We start from the raw sequence: 18,488 nt of genomic DNA on the forward strand, positions 1-18,488 counted from the left end.
AACGGAGTGAGAGCTCTTCACTTCTTCAACTTCTCTGACAGCACTGGGCAGAACAACACAGAACACTCCTCCCTCTCTTTAACCCTTTGTGACAGTCTCTTGGTCCCTTTTGAGTATTTTTCGCAAGGAAGCTTATTTAAAAAGGAAGTGATACTAAGTGCAAAAGCCACATTTGGATCATGATTCCACTTTATGTTCTCTTACTGAAATGTTCTGTTTTTTTTAAACTGGTTTGCTTTTATTTTGTCTCCTGTATATTACAAACAATTAATTGCCGTGTGTAACCTTGCTCTTATACAATTAAAATATTTAATCAAAAAAAGAAATAGGTGGCGTGTTGGCAACAAGCAACAGAAGCAACAGACTTTCCAACAAGATCATCAAAAAAGGAGATGAACATATATATGATAATAAGTTGATAAAAAGACATGACGGATTCAGCATGAAAGCAATAACATGCTCCATGTTGGTGTGAGCACTGTAATGTACACATCATCTATATAAATTATTTTTTAAAAGTACATTTATATTTGCTTGGCCAAGAAGTACATTAGTTCTTGTTAGTTTGAAAGAGCAACAATTATAGGGACGCAAAGGAATAACAAATCTTATTCCAAATATATAACTTCATAGTGAACTTTTTATGGATTGACCCCTGAGTTATTTGTTTCGGAAAAGCACTTACAGGTAATACATTCTGCTTTACAGTGGTGGATAGAGCAAGTAATACTGCACTAGAAAAATACTGCAGTAGAAGTCCTGCATTGAAAATGTTTAGTAAAAGTAAGCAAGTCTAATCAGGGAAATGTACTTAAAATGTTAAAAGTAAAAGCTTTATGCAACAAAAATATCCCCTGTTGGTGCTATGCTGCTATTTATTATATCATTAATTATTATTCCTCATGAATTAATGTAAAAGCAGCATTTTGCTGTTGAAGTTGGTTGAAGTGGAGCTGATTTTAAACTATTTTGTATCAGACTGCAACTATTGATTAATTTCATCATAGATTAATCTGCTGATTATTTCTCTCCATTAATCAATTGATTGTTTGGTTTGTATTAATTAAGAAATTTGTGAGAAAGGCCGTCACATTTGTGAAGCTGGAACCATGAAATGTTTTTCCTGAAAAACACTTCACATCAAAATAGTTTCCAATTATTTTTCTGTCAGTCCACTAACTGATTAATAGACTAAATGTTTCAGCTCTACTTGTATAATATACATAAACTCTTTGTATATTTTGTGTGTATGTAATAATAATAATAATTTTATTTATATTGCATTTTTCAAGCTTAAACACAAAGTGCTTTCCAGATACAGTGACAGAAGTATAGTTTTACATGAAGCTGTGATGACTGATGTGTTGCAGCCACGACACATCCCCTTTGGAGGCCCTTTAGTGGCTGATCCCTGTCGTCTTATCCCTGAGAAGTCTTATATGCTGTTATCTTTTATTTGCTACTGTACTGGAACTTATGCCAAATAAACTAAACTAAAACATTCAGTGCTTTAAGGAGGGCTTTCTATAGTCCTAATCACACTTAACTAAAAGTTACTTGTAAATGCTTTCTTGGACGTGGCTCAGACTTTGTTAAATCAATCTTGACCAAAGCCCAAGAAGGTTGTAATGAAGTTATTGTACATCCTGAAGAAAAACTTGGCTGTAGCATGTAAATCAGTGGAATCTTAAAGATTACAAACGTCTGAGGGTCAGCAGATGTTGGCGAGCGGTTGTTCTAAAAACAGATTTTGGCAACTGTGACTATTTTTTTTGGAACATCATTATTTCCAGCAACGAGCGCGCAGAGTGCCATGACAATAGTTATTAGGGATTCCACCACAGATCTGGGCAGAGACGAAAATCCCACCCACCCTCTTAACCCCAACCATCCCTAATCTTAACCAAACCATAATCATGTTCAACTTTATACCTAAACCCAAACATCTCAAGGCTTATAAATCTTAAAACGAGAATAGCACTTCTGGCCACAAACCCAGTGGGATCATTATTTTTACATCATCCACAAGAAATGTTGGTATTTACAGCTTCAAACACTGGTGAGTTTAGAAATGCTTTACAAATGATGATGGCAACTTATGCAAGGATGTACATTTTCTTTGTTTTGTACCATTTCACAGTGCAACAAGTGACAAAAGCACACACTGTAATGACAGGACCATCATGGATGTTTTGCCATGATGTTTTTGTACAGACATTCATGGAGCCCAGATGAGGAATCCTAATGACTTTAGTGATCCCTTCTGTAACAGAAATGCACCATTCTGTAAGTTTTTTAGTAAGTGGAACGCTTGAACTTTTATTCATACTTTGCACAGTTATTTGTCATTTGCACCTTTTCACTCTTTGTTCTACATTTAAACTTGTTTTTTCTGTTTTCATTGTATTTCACGATGTTTTATAGATATGTGTATTTTATTATTTTACATCTTAATAAATATGGATGAATAAAGTTTGGACTTAAAAAACCCCCTCAAGGTCTCACCACAAGGTCCATTGGCATTTAGTAGCTGTTCTGGAGCTTTTGATCATATCACAAGCTCCTCTTTATTATATGGGGTTTGCTCAGTGTTCAAATTTCCATTTTTCTGAACAAAGACTTTGCCTGACATTTAAGATTTAAGGTTTCTTCTTGACTATGGAAGCAGCCATCAAAACAATCTATCATATATTATATAGTATCTTGGTTCAGCGTGAAATATCTCAACAAATATGGATTGCCACTAAATTTGGTACAAACATTCATATTTTAATTACTTTGCTGATTCCTTATATTTTGATTTGCTCACTACCAGCGTATGTGTTGCATTATAATAAAGTCATCCGTGAAGGATCTTCTTTCCTTCCTAAACATTCCCGTGAAATTCAAATGAGAGCGCTTACACATAGATTTTTACTAAATTAATGATGACGTGTTTTTTTTAATTAATTAATTTAGTTTTTGTGTTGCGTGTTATGTTGATTTCTGTGTCCCACACACAATGAAAACAATGGCCATCGAGTCCGACTACTTACTTAAAATTAATAATGAATGACACACTCAGTGGAACAATTTTAAAAATGAGTTGCACTCATTCACCCCCCCCACCTCCACCACCACCACCTCCGGCTGTGCTCTGCGCGTGCGCAACAGTGCTCCAGGAGTGCAGTTTCGGCCTGTTCCGCGGCCGTTCGGTCATTTTCGCCTCTTTGTTTTACTGATAGTGGATTTAACTCGGATTCAATCCAATATCCAGCCGACTGTGCTGCTCCCGAACAGGTTAGTTCGTCTAGCTAGACTTGTTTTCTTTATGTTCCGTCCTCGGTGGGTCTATCGCCGGTTTACGGTCCCGGTTTGCGCCCCCACCTCCTCATTTTTCGCTTGTCTCTTTCCGCTTGGTGCTACGGGGCATGCTATACGTGTTGTTATATGGGTCTGTGTGGTGGCGTATGGCGGCGCCGGGCCCTGCAGTTGCACACCCGGGATGGGGTGTTTTAAGGGGAAACGTGCAGCGTTAAGGCGGCTTTAAATTTAGCCGGGATGCACACGGTTAGCCGTACCGGAGAAGAGGCTCTGGCAGCCGCCTCTCTGCCTGTCTCGTCATGTTTAAATGCTGTTGTTCCTCTCAGCCAAACACCAATTCTTCCCATTGAGCTGGAATGTTCGTGAAAAAAAAATCTCATGGTCCACCATTAGGCTAACCTCTTCCTCTTGCCGTCCAAAGTTCAGTCTGTGTCTGTGTGTGTGTGTGTGGAGGATCTACATGAGGTTTGGGTTAAATTAAGACAGAAAGTTGGTGCATTTCCCCCCCTTCAGGGTGGATGTCGCCCCTCGTCAGACTGCTGCTGCAGCAAGCCCTGTGTGACATTGTGGGGGGGAAAGGCATGCAGAGAGCAGCCAACAAGTCTGTGCAGTTTTTTTGTCGGGTTTGGGGGGATGAAGCTAAAATAAGGTCTTCACACGACGAGTAGGCTACACGTTTCTGTGTGATGGACAGAATCGGGCATTATAATCAGGCGTTTCCTCAACTTTTTCTCGCAAGGGACTCTGCAACACAGGAAGCATGGTTTGGCTGATTGGTAGGTCAAAAGCTATAGGTGTGTAGGTTAAAACTGGGTTAACTTTGTCTTAGAAGGGAACGTTATTTTGGCTGTGCATCGTCTCAACCACATCCTAAAGGCTACACTGTCTTACCAAGTCATTTTTGTCTGTAATTAAGTCCTTAACCCCCCCCCCCATTGACTTTGACACTAAAAGGCTGTTCACACATGCATCTGCTGAGGAAGGAAACTTTATCTGTGCATTAAATCCAAGTTGAACACATGAATGTACAAGCAAGATTTTGACACCCCAGCTAGTTTGGATGTCAATGTGTTACTTTCATTAGTATGGTGAGATGTGATGTGTGAAGCATTAAGTGTACACACACTGAAAATGGACTTTTCCGTTAAGCGAACATCTTGTGCAGTTGCTTGACTTTTGAAATTAAAAATATATACATGTTTATATATTCTGGATTTGTTTTTCAATGAGGGAGAGAGAGATTAGATGTGATTTTTAACAAGCCAATTTAACTGTTTTATTGGAAAACCTATTATTACCAGTATTATTATTAAAACATGTTTGGATCTTTGTTAGGTGGATGTTGGGGATTCAGTTCAGTGTTCTTAAAAAAACACATGAAAACAATTCTTTTTAAAAACTTTTCTCCTCACTCTGATGTAGCCACCTGCTTTATTCGTTCTTTAATGATACACTAATGAACCACAATGATTTCTATTGAAACCAGGTTGAAATGTTCTTTCAGCACCTGCAGCACCCCCCATCCTCCCCCCTCAGTTGTTTTTAAGAAAACAGAGTTTGTAGGACAGAAATTACTTGACAAGACTTTTGCAGCGCACATTTAAATGTGTATTTGGGACCTGCATACCATTTAATTATAGTTATTGGAATGCTGTTGAGAAAACTGTGACATGCAACCGGGGTGTTTAAAATCCTTGACTTTTTACCCAAATGTAGCGTAGACGTCACTACATCCTTTCATCTGCAGATCACCAAATCAATGCTTGCATGCACTGTAAACCACAGACCTTCCTGCTGAGCAGACTTTTGGTGCAGGAAAACCAAAGTGTGTCAATCATCTAGGTGGTGAGTTCAAACCAGGGGAATTATACTGTAAATTGACATTAAAGCTGCCCGAGGCTTCATCATCGTGTGCATGTTGGCAGCTCCAGCAGTGGAAGTTGACTGAAGAATGTGAACCTCCATAACCTGACTAACGGGGTGGTTGTTGAAAGCACTTGACTCACATGTTGCATGTTGTTAAATTTGTGATTTGTGATTGAAGTCCTGGAATAGGCTGCTACTTAAATGCATCCGGTGTGCTCGTGTTTAACAGCTGAGACACTCTGATGCTTTATACCATCAGAGAGGAAAAAGATCTAATGTTGGCGCGTCCAGCTTTTTCTTCGACGGGGCTTTCACTAGCTCTCAACTTTTTATTATATTAAATTATTTATTTTTTTGCTTCTTTTTGAAAAAGTGAATCTAAATCCATGGAGCCTCTATCAGAAGCGAGAGTGTGCTCTTCTCTGCAACCGCCACACTTTCTAATGTATGCTGTTAAAACATTTTGTATTTTTATATAAATAGCCTTACGGAGCTGCAATCTAAACCTCATCTTGCTCGGCTCCTTTCCTAGCCCGCTGATGGACTTCACTAACCTGAAGGATGGTTCTTGGCCAGCTGAGTGTTACTTGGCCTGTACTCAGAGATACCATATGATATGGCTATTGCGTAGGACTGCACATACCCACTAAGCATTAACTTTCAGATTTCTGCTTACTTTGCAGGGAAATCCCAAATTACCTGCAGCATTTATGGACAGCTGACCTTTGACATGAAATAGAATTACATCTATTTTTTTTTTTTTTATATTGCGAAGGCAAGGTCTCTAGTGCAGAAAGACTACAAATGATCAAAATGAAATTTATTTTGACCCGCAGCTCTGTTTAAACAATGTTAATGGTCCCACTGGGCAGTCAGATAAAACTGTTGTCCCTTCAGGACAGGCGAGCAGGATATGGCCTCTTTAGGAAAAGGACTGCTTGATAATGAAATAACTCAATAGTGGCTTAAGTGCTAGAAGATGCATTTGTCTCTTTCTTGGACAGGAAATTATCTCAGGCAGCTTCCGAAATGAGCTACTGAGAAACTGCCTACAAATCAAGGTGCATTTTGGATTCTCAGAAGTGGTCTCACTTTCTCCTTCGCAACACAGTTTCTTTGAACACTTGATAAGAAATGAAAAATTAATTCTGTAGAGAAAGTAAATTAGATTACAGTTGTGGTATTCAGCAATATTGTGAAGCCAAATTGGCAATTGACAGGACAGTCCAGTATGATTTTAAATCCTGTTAGATTCAGATAGAACTCATTGATGGGTAAAAACATTTAGTTATCTACACTCAGTAAAACCAAACAGAAATATATGGGTGGTGGGAAAGCCATTTAGACCATTAGGGGATATTCAGACAGCATTAAAAATAAGCAAGGAGCTGCATCTTTGGGGGTGTGTTACTTCAAGTGAGATGATGAAACAAGCTGTGAAGTTGAGTTTGAATGAAACCTCTATGAGTTTAAAAGCTTGTCAGATGTCAAAACATGGTGGTTTGGTAGATTAGTCTGTCAAAACACTGCACTGGTTTATGACACTATGAGATGGGATTTTACAACTCTGTAAAGTTATCACAGCGACACTCATTTAATCCTCCGTCTTACGTTGTTCACTTTACAGAGGAACTTGGCAGGAATGTGTCCCCGCATGTATGTGACTGGGCGGTGTGGTGTGTTATAGCAGTTGACACCACATACGCACAGAGCAGAAGGTGGGCCAGGTTCAACTTCTTTACTGGACAACGTTTCCTTTTCAAACAAACAAACCAAAAAAACCCCAGCACCCTCTGCTTAGTGACTGAGGTCTCATTGAAATGAATGAGGGAGCTGACTCTTATTCATGCAGCACTATTGTGGGTCTGAACTCCACCTAAATACCCGGTCACACCGCCATTTAAACTGCCAACATTTTGTTGCAATGACGGTGCCTTTTGAGGGATTTCAGAGCGTGATGGCCCAAAATGACTAACCACCTGTCAGTTGCACCCAGTTTTTATTAAAAGGATGAACAGTCCTGACAACAAATCGCTAAAGGGAATAAATGACACAGTAAAGAGAAATTAAAAAGAAGCTTGGAGAGCTGACTGGTGCTAGCAAATTCAGGTGAAAGGCTGTCAGCAGGTAGCTCGTCAGATACCGCAGTTTACCATCTAGCCGTGCAAGAATTTGGCTGTTCCTCTTTCTGACATGAAACTAATTGTAATAAAATACAGTGTATAAAAATTTAGAGAATAGGACACAACATCTTTTCATACTCTTGAAATTCTCTCTAGCAGTATTTACAGCTCTCTCTGTAGCTCAGATGATCCCTGCTACCTGCGTGTGCTAATCCATTCTGTCACCCATATTTTTTATCTTTATAATAGCCTGTTTGTGTGTAGTGTCGCGTCATTTCCCGTTTCACATTTCACGCGTGTTTTCTTGACAAGACGTGGTTTGGAGAGCAGCGTCGGGTGACGGAGCCGCTGTCAGCTCGTGTAGTGTGTGTATGTGTGTGATTCCCCCGTCACTGATCAGTCACGTAATGTGAACGCCACAACAACTTCAAGACGGCAAGTTGTGTAGCGTGAACAGCACGGCGATCGGCCGACGCTGAAAATTGCTGCACGAGCCTTAAGTGTGATGAAATTCTCAGACACATAATTTAAAAGAATGCACACCACTGAAACTGACAAATGACACACAAATTCCTCACTGACGAAAGTGGGATGAAAAATTCTCCACATAGAATTATCTGAAGAGGCATTAAGACCAGAGGACACAAGTATACACATTAAATCAGTGCAGATGAGGCTCCTACGGTCAGGTGAAGCTACACCAGCTGGCCAGACTCTCCAGATCAAATTTGTGGCCTTTGCTTGTGCTCTAACAGATAATATCTTAAAAAAAAAACAAACATCTTGAGGAACTCGTCGTCAGCAGGTTGTGTGAATTTAAATGGATTTACTGTCCTTGTGTGTTGACATAAAAAAAAGAAAAACACCAGCTGACGGACACTAAGACGGATGTAGGTGGAGAAAATGCCACCTGAGCTTGTGGTTCAAAAGGATGTTTTTTCCTTCTTCTGTTTTTAAGTTTGATGTCCTATCTGCTTTATTCTTGAGTCTATTTTTTTTCTTTATTCAGGGAGAACAAGGTTTCTCTCTCCTCTCAAACGTAGATGACATGATCACACACATCTGTTAGCCTAATTTGTAAAGTCACTCGTCACACTTGTGGTACATTGAGCTTGTTTGTTATGTAGTGTAGAGATAATAAACAGGATCTAGGCGGCTTCCAGACTCATTTGTCTGCTGCTCTTTTCCTATTTGGGAATTTCAAGTGATTTAACCTTCCCCCTGGCAGCCATATTAGAGATCTTCATTGTTCTTCTAAAATTGTGACTTGTCTATCTCAACATTACAAGTTACACATGTTTACTTTCTGTACTGGTCTTGAATGGTAACTGATTATTTCAGCATTGTCTTGATCCTCCTGTAAAAACATTTCATTTGTATTTTGGTTTGTTTACTTTGGCTAGTAGTTAACGAAAAAGACTTGTAGGTAAAAACATTAGTTAGTGGAGCTAAGTACTTTCTTGCCTTTAGCCAGGATCAAGTAGGAAGTTGCAGAATGGATTAAACGCATTTACCACATTGGGTTTCTGTCATATTTCTCTAACATGTGCTTGTTCAGTCATATTAGTTGAGCCACAGACGTTTCAGAGGTCATACAAATAGTTAAAACAAAAAAACCCCACCATGAAATTGAAATTTGCCTGCTTAGTGCAGATATGATTTTAAGACAGACCTGTAAAATGTTTTTCGAACTTCTTTTTAACACTAACTATTAGAGGCCAGCTGCCCACTCAGCTTTTAGTTGAATGATTCACAGGCAATGTAGCAGCAGAGACTGCTTAGCTATTTCATACTGGCATGAAACAAGGCTTGAGAAAGAGGTAGATGACGTATGATACTGAGATTTTGAGATTAAAGATTGGTTAGGAGATTTCACCAGCACACCTCCACCATTGCGTGGCAACATTTACACAATTACATCCGTTCCTCTCATACTAAACTGCAGTATTGACAGAACCAAACAGACAATCTTAACAGGTCAGCTTTTATTTAGTGGTCTGTCAGCTGTTTGACAAAACGTGATCGAGGGTCGGCGAAGGTCTACGTTTGCACCTACTTCTCCTGAAAGTCTGTAACAGAGCGGTGCACAAGTGACAGCACTATTTAGCATCTCTGTCAGTTTAATGAGCCCAGAAAGCCTTTGTAAATGAACGTCGGCGGGCCAAATGAGGAATTAATTACTTGCTTGCCTTGTTCTTCGGCCCAGCTTGTACAGTAAATGGGTAATAACTGTCATCTCTGGGTCTGTGTGCGACTCACCCTGTCTTTGCCTGCGGCCTGGAGCCCACAGTTTGTGGTTAAAACTGGAAAAGCACGACAGCACTACACTGCTGCGAGCCTGTTAACCAACAAACCCACGTTATGGCTCATTGCATCCCCCTTGTTGCAGCAAGTCTCGTCTCCACCGCAGATTGAATGGTGCATTTGAATATGTTTACTCTGAAAAGTGGAAATGGGGAAATTATTATTATTTGGTTAGGCTAGAAATGAATAGTTTGGTTGAGAGATAATTGTTGAAAATGCTTTTTTCCACCTAAACTGGAGTGTGCATACATGATGGACATCCTCTAACATAGACAACACGTAAGGATGTTTTGTCTTACAGCACATTATCTTCAGTGAAGGGTTTTATTGTTAAAAAGTTGATTAATAGTTTACATGATAAATCACAAAATTAGCTGACAGTTGATCATCAATTAGGCCTTTGTCTTAGACAAATGGCGAACATTTACTGGTTTGAGCTTCTGAAAAGTGAGTAATTTTGTTGCTTTTCTCTGTTTTTACTTTTTCTTAACGAAATATGTTGTTGTTTTGGGACTGTTTCTTGGGTAAAGTAAGCAATGTGAAGACCTCAGTCAAGGTTGTGGGAAATTGTGTTTGTTTTGTACTATTCTGAGTAAAAATAATTGTTTTACATCTGTAGATGGGTTGAAATATTTCTTTCTGGTGTATGACACAGCAAAGTTTACTCTCCATATGTTCCTTATTTTTCCACATTCTTCTCTCTTCCTTATTTTTCCACATTCTTCTCTCTGAATGTTTAAAGTGACCCCTAACGCTCTCTTCTGGCAGAGCTGATCTTACTGTATGATGTACGGGTGGTGGTGTCCAGGATTATCCCCTCCCCCAAAAACCTCTCTTCCCCTCATGGCTTCTGGTGTCATTATCATGGAGGTCGATAGGTCAAGCGCTTCAGAGGAGGGCCACTTTGACCTGAGGATTTTCCTCTTAATAGTGTTTGGTTTGCAAGTGACGGGTAGTGAGTCACTTTTAGAAATGGATGCTACAAGTCTTTGTGATGCATCAATATGTGAATAAATAAACATCAATATCACAAGCTTTTAATAGTCCTTCAGGGCTCAACGTTAAACTTTTTTGCAGCTGGCCCAGCCAGGCCAGTGGGTTTGAAACTTACTGGCCCGAAGACAATTTTTACTGTCCCTCCTTCCAAAAGTTAATTATCAGTGTTACAACAAAACCAAAGACTTATAAGTTATACTGTTAACATGTTTAAACGGTTATTAAGTACATCCTGGATATAAAAAAACTAAACTTAGATGTAATCACAGTTGAAATTTAAAAAAACAAACAAAAAGGTAATAGTTAACAAATTAACAACAAACAATTTACTTTTTTTAGACAAAACATACCAACAGTCAAACGTGATGGAGTCACCTCTAGGCTGATTGACGGTAGTCCCGCTCAAAAGCATAAGCTTTGTCTATTTTTCCCCAAATAGTACCAATATTTATTAAATAAACATCATGCTGTGTTGAAGGAGACTTGAAACTAGCGTCTGAGACGATAAACTCGTTTCGAAAGTGTTTACTGAGGTAATAAATCAGATGAGAAGTAGCAACATTTTACCATTATTTCTAATGGAACCGGACTTCGTTTTGCAACCAGCGGACTCACCCCCTGCTGGCCGTCAGAGAGGATGCAGGTTTAAGATCCGTCTGCATGGTTTCACTTTCAGACCCAGAGGTCGCCGCATGATTAAGATTGGAGAAATAACGTTTGACAACCAACTCGTCATGTAACTGCAGCTCTGGATTGGACAACGGTGCGCGCCATGAGCTGCAAAACAACTGCAGGATGTTGAGTTTCTAATTATATTATTTATAATACTAATGTTTTAACCAGTGTTAAACACCAGTTACAGTTTAACACACAGATGTATTCCAGGTCTTTGGCTGCTTTTCCACCAACATAGCAAATTCTCTGAAATTTATTGATCAATAGTTTAGTCATTATTGGCTGTATTTTGGATCCACTGTCGGACTTGGAGGGAAGCCGAATTAATGGCTTTGCAGTAGGGCTGTCGCGGTGAAGTCATTTCCCCTGCGGTAATATGTTGGGGCTCAACAGTGCGGTGGGCGGTATTATCGCATTTTTGTCATTTGGTGCCATATAGCATAATATGAGTGTCTGTGGATCTCACCTCACTGCACAGCGAGCCGCTAACAGCAGCTTCATGGTCGGAGCAAGCTAGCTGCTGGGTGCTGTAGTAACGTTATAACTAAATTTACACAGAAAGCTACATGACAAAAAACGCCAAGTTAGCTAACCTTTTTAAAATAAACGGTAAAACAACACAAAACACGACAACACTTAAAGCCTCCAAGTTTGAAGTCAGGTCACGTACAGCCCATGGCGGTCCGTCCTTGAACCATTACAGAGCTCGTTATGGTTGTGGAACTTTTGATGCTCTAATTTATTAATTTAACACGCCCTGAAGTGTAAAGTACGAACATTGCGGTTGTTGCGGTGCTTGCCACCCTCCGCGGTAGGCTTGACCAATAGCTCGGCATTTTAATTTTACGGTTATCGCGACAGCCCTCCTTTGCGTCACGAAACGGGAATCAATTTAGGCTACTTTAGAGCTGAGATGATAGTCAATAAATTGATTAGTTGATCAACAGCAAATTAGATGTCAATTTTTTTGATTACGAGTCATTTTTAAACCAAGAATCTAAGCTCACTGATTCCACTTTCTAAAATGTGAGAATTTGCTGCTTTTCTTTGTCATATGAAATTAAATGTTGTTTGATTTTTGACTTTATAGAAAAAAATATTAATCAAGTAAATACTCTGAGCATTAATTGATAACGAAAGTAATTATTAGTTGTAGGCCTAGTTTACTTTATTCCATTCATACCAACTTATACTGCTGTAAAATCAGTGGGGCGACACCAGGGAAACTAGATGCAACATCCTTTTTACAACAGGAAGGTTTGATGGGAAATGAGACCTCAATTTGAAAAACATAAAATACTGCATGTATTTTAGGAGGAGATCCAAGGCAGGAGAAAGTACAAGCCCCCACCCCCTGCCAGCTCCCTGACCTGCTACTGTCTTGTGGCACCAGTGGAGCTGCTAAGTTGCAAATAGCAGGTGACTGTGGTTTTACTGGGTGTAACTAAGAATTTAAAGCAGAGCGATGTTGGAAGTAAATACATGCCCAGCAATCCCTCCCTGGGTAAATAAAGGTTTAAAATACAGTGTTATCCAAGGCATTGTCAGGATAAGTGGCAGGACTCCTGCACAGTCATCACTGAGTTCATAAGTGACATTTCTGACAGGGACCTTTTGTTTTGTCAGGCAGGATAAGTTAAGTGAATTTTTTAGTCCTTTTTAGGAGGTGACCTGTGATCTGTAATTATAAAAGTTAAGCCCTCAACATTGAAACTATGTCATTTTAACCAGAGTAAAAATCACACCTCGGTATATATAATAACTTAATTTATGACATTTCAAAATATATCTAGACACACTCTTGTCTGATAAAAGCTAATCCTTTTGATTTTTCTCCACCAGACAAATGCTTGTTTCAGTCCTAATCACGCTTTTATACAGATTATTTTGAGCATGGCGGGGGGGGGGGGCACTGTGCCTCAGGACACTGTCACAGACGGAGAACACCCTGTAAAAATCAAACTTGTGGCAGTTAATTTAAGTGAGTGTGTTTGAGGCTGTAAAAATGTAGGCTACCCAGCAAGCCCCCCGCTAATACTGTCTGGGTTAATGCCACCGCTGTGATGAGCTTCATGTTACAAAAATCTTTGCAGCCAAATCTTTTTTTGTTGGCATCATTGCCCAACTCCTCATCCTGACTGATCTAGAGTCCTGACATTGTGACATTTTGCTCTGATAAATTGCTGCAGAGTGGACAGACGATGAGATTGATCATTGTAATGAATCTGACAGATCCTGATGCATGGCATCTATTTAATTTCAGTTCATTTTTATTGATATAGCGCGGGGGGGAGGCAGGAGGGAAAGAGAGCACACAGAAGCACAATGCAAGTTCCACATAGAGATGCAAAATAATTGGAATGATAGTGATAATATAATCAATAAAAATAATACCGATGGCAATAATAATGATTAAGAATAGGATTAATATTAATAGTTGTAGCAGCAGGTGTAGCAGCATGGCTTGCAACCACAGATCCCGACTACAGGTCTTGAGGCAATACCTGCAGAAAGCGACAGGAGAGAGACGAGAAAGCACTAAACTACAGGAGAGGACGGAAGACTTTGAGTTATTAATATACATTAATGGGATAAGAATGCATTCAGAGGGAGAGAGAGAGGTGGAGAGTGGAGCTTAGTGCATCATGGGAATTCTCCCAGCAGTCTAGGCCTATAGCAGCATAACTAACAGATGGGTCAGGGCTCACCTGAGCCAGCCCTAACTATAAGCTTTCTCAAAAAGGAAACTCTGAAGTCTACTCTTAAATGTGGAGATGGTTTTTGCCTCCTCCAAACTGGGACCTGATTTCACACGAGAGGAGCTTGATAGCTGAAGGCCCTGGTTCCTGTTCTACTTTTGGAGAGTAGGAACCACAAGTAAACCTGCATTCTGGGAGCGCAGTGTTCTAGGAGCGTGATGTGGTACCATGAGCTCTTTTAGATATGAAACATAAGATTTAAGACATCTCTATCATTTGTCAATTTAATTACTAGACAGAGAACCTCACTTATTAAATATGTGGCCTTTGCTGTGTGAAGCCTAATATTATGTTCATACAAAGGTAATAATTCCTATGACTTTGGCAGAGCCGCTCTTTGTCATATGTCTCACTCCTTCCCTGCCTTCCGGTTTTCTGTTGCTCTCTCATTGGAAACTGTGTCCATCTCAGGTTCGTCTCCTTGGTGCTTCAACTACAAGTGCATGCTGATGGACATGACATGTTTGAAAACTGTTGTGTGAAACCACATGACAGGGTCCCAAGCGGGAAGCTTCCGGTCAGAAACCTGAGGCGAACGCGGAAGTCCCTTAAACCTGCATTCCATCGAACGTCCAGCAGGGGGCGACTCTCCTGGTTGCGAAAAGAAGTCCAGTTCCATTAGAAATAAGGGCCAAATGACCCTACTTCTCAGTTGATTTATTACCTCAGTAAACGCTGTCAAAATGAGTTTATGGTCTCAACAGAAAATTATGTTCATTTAGTAAATTATGGTCCCATTTAGAGGAAAATAGACTTATAGCAGAGTATGATTATCTGTGATAAGTCGTTACCATGGCTAGACTCACCACGGCACTGTGTAAATTTAACCAGCGCCATTGGAAAAAGCTTATTAGGAGTTGGCTGTTCATTTTCTCTGGTGAGTACGTTTAGTTTTAAGCCTGTTCGCTAGACAAAATTGTCAGCCCTATTAAAATGACAATTAAGGTGAATTACAGATGCACCTAGCTAAGCAAGCTACCTGGCTAGCTCCACAAATTGCCGTCTTGTCCAAATATGCTCACGTCCGGTTGCAAAAACTCAACATGGCGGCGCCCTATCGAACAAACTCGACTTCGGCTCGGCTTCAAAACGGCAGTCCACAAACCGAGTGACGTCACGATGACTACGTCCACTTCTTATATACAGTCTATGTGAGGTCCTAAAGCTTTGTGAATTCTCTCAAACTAGACAACTTGTCGTGACGGGCGTGAGCGGGGATGTCATGCCGGAAGGTTTTTGTCTCAGATCTATAAAAATGTGGCTGGGAAAAGGTAAAATCACAGCTGAAGTCATGCAGAACGCACTATGCTTTTGACAGTGACTTTAATTTATTTTTATTATATTTGTATATTTTATTTGAAAGTAGGTAGAAGCTAGTAGGTTATTTCTTATCTCACCGTTTTAATACAAACTTAATACTCCACCTTTAGTGTTTGCTCACAAACCAGCCGAACAATTGGTGCATCTCTACTTTTCTCTAGTAACTAAATTATAAGTGAAGTATATGCTGCAAAGTTACAAAACATTTGTATAAATTTAAAATTGACTACATTAAAAATTTTAATTTAAACTTCAATGCAGCTGCCGGGGTTGGAAATATTGGTTCACCTTTTAAAGTGGCCAATGCATCAAAATAGTCATGTGCCAAAATATTTCACCAGACAAGAGGCTTTTTAGAAATGAGGCCAGTTGGTCACCCTCCAGTGTGACTGTGAATTACACGTGGCTAATGCACCAGCCTCAGCCAAAATAAAGCAGCATTTGTCCAGCTGCTGGTGGTCCCGAGGTTGATTATGTGGGATAGAGAAGAGCTGCTTTGCATCTTGTCAACATGTAGCCAAGATTACACTGTTACACCAAAGCCTGGCTCTCTCTGCTGTGACTTAAAATAAGAAAGGAAGTATCTGACATTTCTGTGAAACAGCCACACTCTTCTTCGTCTTCTGACAGCCTTTTATTTAATCTACTCATCACAAATTGCTGTCTAGAGATCGATGATGTAGCTGTAGAGTTTAATTTATGCCTTTCAAGCTGCTTTTTAGTTGCCGCTATCAGCCATCTGCTATGCCAAGATAAATACTGAACTGTAACACAGAACATTCATATTGCCATACATTATTGAAATAGAGTACTTTAAAAGTGCAGTGTTATCTGGCTGCCTTTTAATATGTGATACTAAATATTCTGGAGGTTTACAAAGCCTTATTCTCTTATTTTAGGGGAAATCTCACTCAAGCTTAATTTAATTGTTTGACAGATCCAACAAAATATAGATTAATTTCGACTTTTACAACGGCTTTGCTTGTTATTGCCTTGTTTTCCTTCACTCTGGGAGCAGCAGTCAGCAGTTCTCATTACTTGTATTTAATGACTTAATTAATATTGAGTCTTCATTACTACTTTATTGGTATCTGTGCTGCCTGGTGGACATTTCTGCCAAATTGGTCACTGAGTAATAACAAAGCCGTGCAATATTAATCTTCCAGATTTCTTTATGAACGTTATGTTTTCTCCTTCTTACAGATGCCATTTTTGCTTTCGAAGTCCCATTCCTCTAAACCAAAGGGCAGTCAAGTTAAAGGAGAGGTTATCAGTGTTTGCAAGAAAGGCTGTAGCTAATAGGTGTGGTTGATTTATGCTGTTATCCAGAGCTTAACACAAAAACTGTTTACTGCAACTAGCGACTATTTCCATTGTCGATTTAATCTGTTGATTTTATTTTCTCGATTAATCAGTTAGTTGTTTGGTCTATTAGATGTCAGAAAAATGTTGATCATTGTTTCCCAAAGCTCAAGATAACTTATATGACAAATTTCTTGTTTTTTCCACAACCCAAAGACATTCATTTTAAAGTCATAGAGGAAGAAAGAAACCAGAAAATATTCACATTTAAGAATTAACTTTTTTTTTTTTTTTTCCCTTTTAATTACTCAAAAGCCTATCAAAATAGCTGGCGATTCATTTAATAGTTGACAACTAATGGATTAATCAGTTAATTGGTGCATTTCTAGCCAAACTTTCGCTATGCTAGTGCAAACTCTCATTCTGTGTACTGACAAGTCCGCTCTGTGCTGGAGGTTTCACCACAGGTTTACCAAATCTAGCTTGCCCTTGTAATGCTGGGATTTTAGATTTTAGGGGAAGTGTACAGACATCTCCCCCTTCAGTAGAAGAATGTGAAAACACATGACAAACTTTGCTACTTTAAATGGAGGGGGTATTGAAGAGGAGAAGCCTTTGGAATATAATGCTCTGTTATGTTCACCAGCTGGTCGCTGACTTTTGTCTGTTTGCTGTTGGTGCTGGGCGGGTACTGTACTGTGGGTTATTCAGAGTTGTTTTACTGAAAACAGCGGCCTGTTGTGGCTTGAAACGACACTAATGAAAGCAGTAAGACTGAACCGATATTGTAGTTTTGGGCCGTAAAACCAAAACGGCAAGCTCAACAAAGACATTAAAAAGCTAATTTGTGGAACTTTAACAAAAAAACTATATTAAAACCCCCAAAAAGATTACTAAATGATAGAACAACTGCTAATTTACTAACAAATTTGTCAGGGTTGTACAACTAACACAGACCTTACTGAATTGAAAGTTTGTGAAGCAGCTGTAATTGATATTTTTAACGCTGTATCAAATGACAGTATGAAAACAAAGAGACAATGTGAAAGGGGTCATCCGTAGTGATGAACCTACAGTTAATTAACACCTGAATCTGCAGCTCCTCTCAGCTTTACAGAGATTTGTAATGAGTTTCAGCTCATTGTCTGGCCCTCAACTTTACGGTTTTGGTGCACTCTCACTGCCGTCATAGCGTTGTTTTCGGCAGCTGTTTTCAGACAGAAAGCTCTGTTATAAACCCACTGCAACAGCAAACAGCAGACAGCCGGAAGCATTTAGCAGCTAAAGAGCCAGATATATCCCTCAGGAGGTGGGTGAGTCCAAGAGCTGAGCTAAAAAGTGATTTTATTTCATTAAAAAATACACATTTAGCCCATTTTAATTGAAAAAGTGAAGTCTGGTTGTGCTATTATAAAGCAATGTAGTTATCAGGACTCAATGTAATTCTTTAGCAGATGGGGATAGAGAGAAGTAGAGAGGATGCAACATGTTTCAACAGATTTATTCAGATCCTCTGTTCCTCATTTGAAGCAGATCTCTTTTGTCTTCCTGCCATTGGGGTGGCCACTGTGTCCCGAGCCTCTGGGTGTTCAGACTGTTTACTCTTTGATATCTTCTCCTTATGTGAAGGCTGCATTTGTGTCTCTCTCTCTCTGCGCAGTAGGACCACCTCATGCTCCATAATAGCGCCTGTGTTTAATAACTGGAAGGAGCTGGATAACAAGCCCATTTGGCGATGCTAATAGCATATGCCATTTAGTGGAAACATTTATCCAAAGCTCCTTACTGTGTCATGAGTGTATGTGTTTTTGTATTAGTGGCTCCAATGGGAATCCCTAAC

The 18,488-nt window shown here is 39.6% G+C and overlaps 1 protein-coding gene across 1 annotated transcript in view; it reads left to right on the forward strand.

Moving 5' to 3' along the window:
* The first annotated feature begins 3,147 nt into the window (after positions 1-3,147).
* LOC119888319 (polycomb group RING finger protein 3) overlaps positions 3,148-18,488 on the forward strand; it is a 61,655-nt gene continuing 46,314 nt past the window's right edge. The window contains exon 1 of the mRNA XM_038698843.1: positions 3,148-3,279. The gene's annotated coding sequence lies outside the window, so the exon portion shown is untranslated. The remainder of the gene's footprint in view (positions 3,280-18,488) is intronic.

The sequence above is a fragment of the Micropterus salmoides genome, unplaced genomic scaffold (assembly GCF_014851395.1).
Source record: "Micropterus salmoides isolate LMB-PRFRI ecotype aquatic unplaced genomic scaffold, ASM1485139v1 Ms_hic_scaffold_5, whole genome shotgun sequence".
Lineage (NCBI taxonomy): Eukaryota > Metazoa > Chordata > Actinopteri > Centrarchiformes > Centrarchidae > Micropterus > Micropterus salmoides.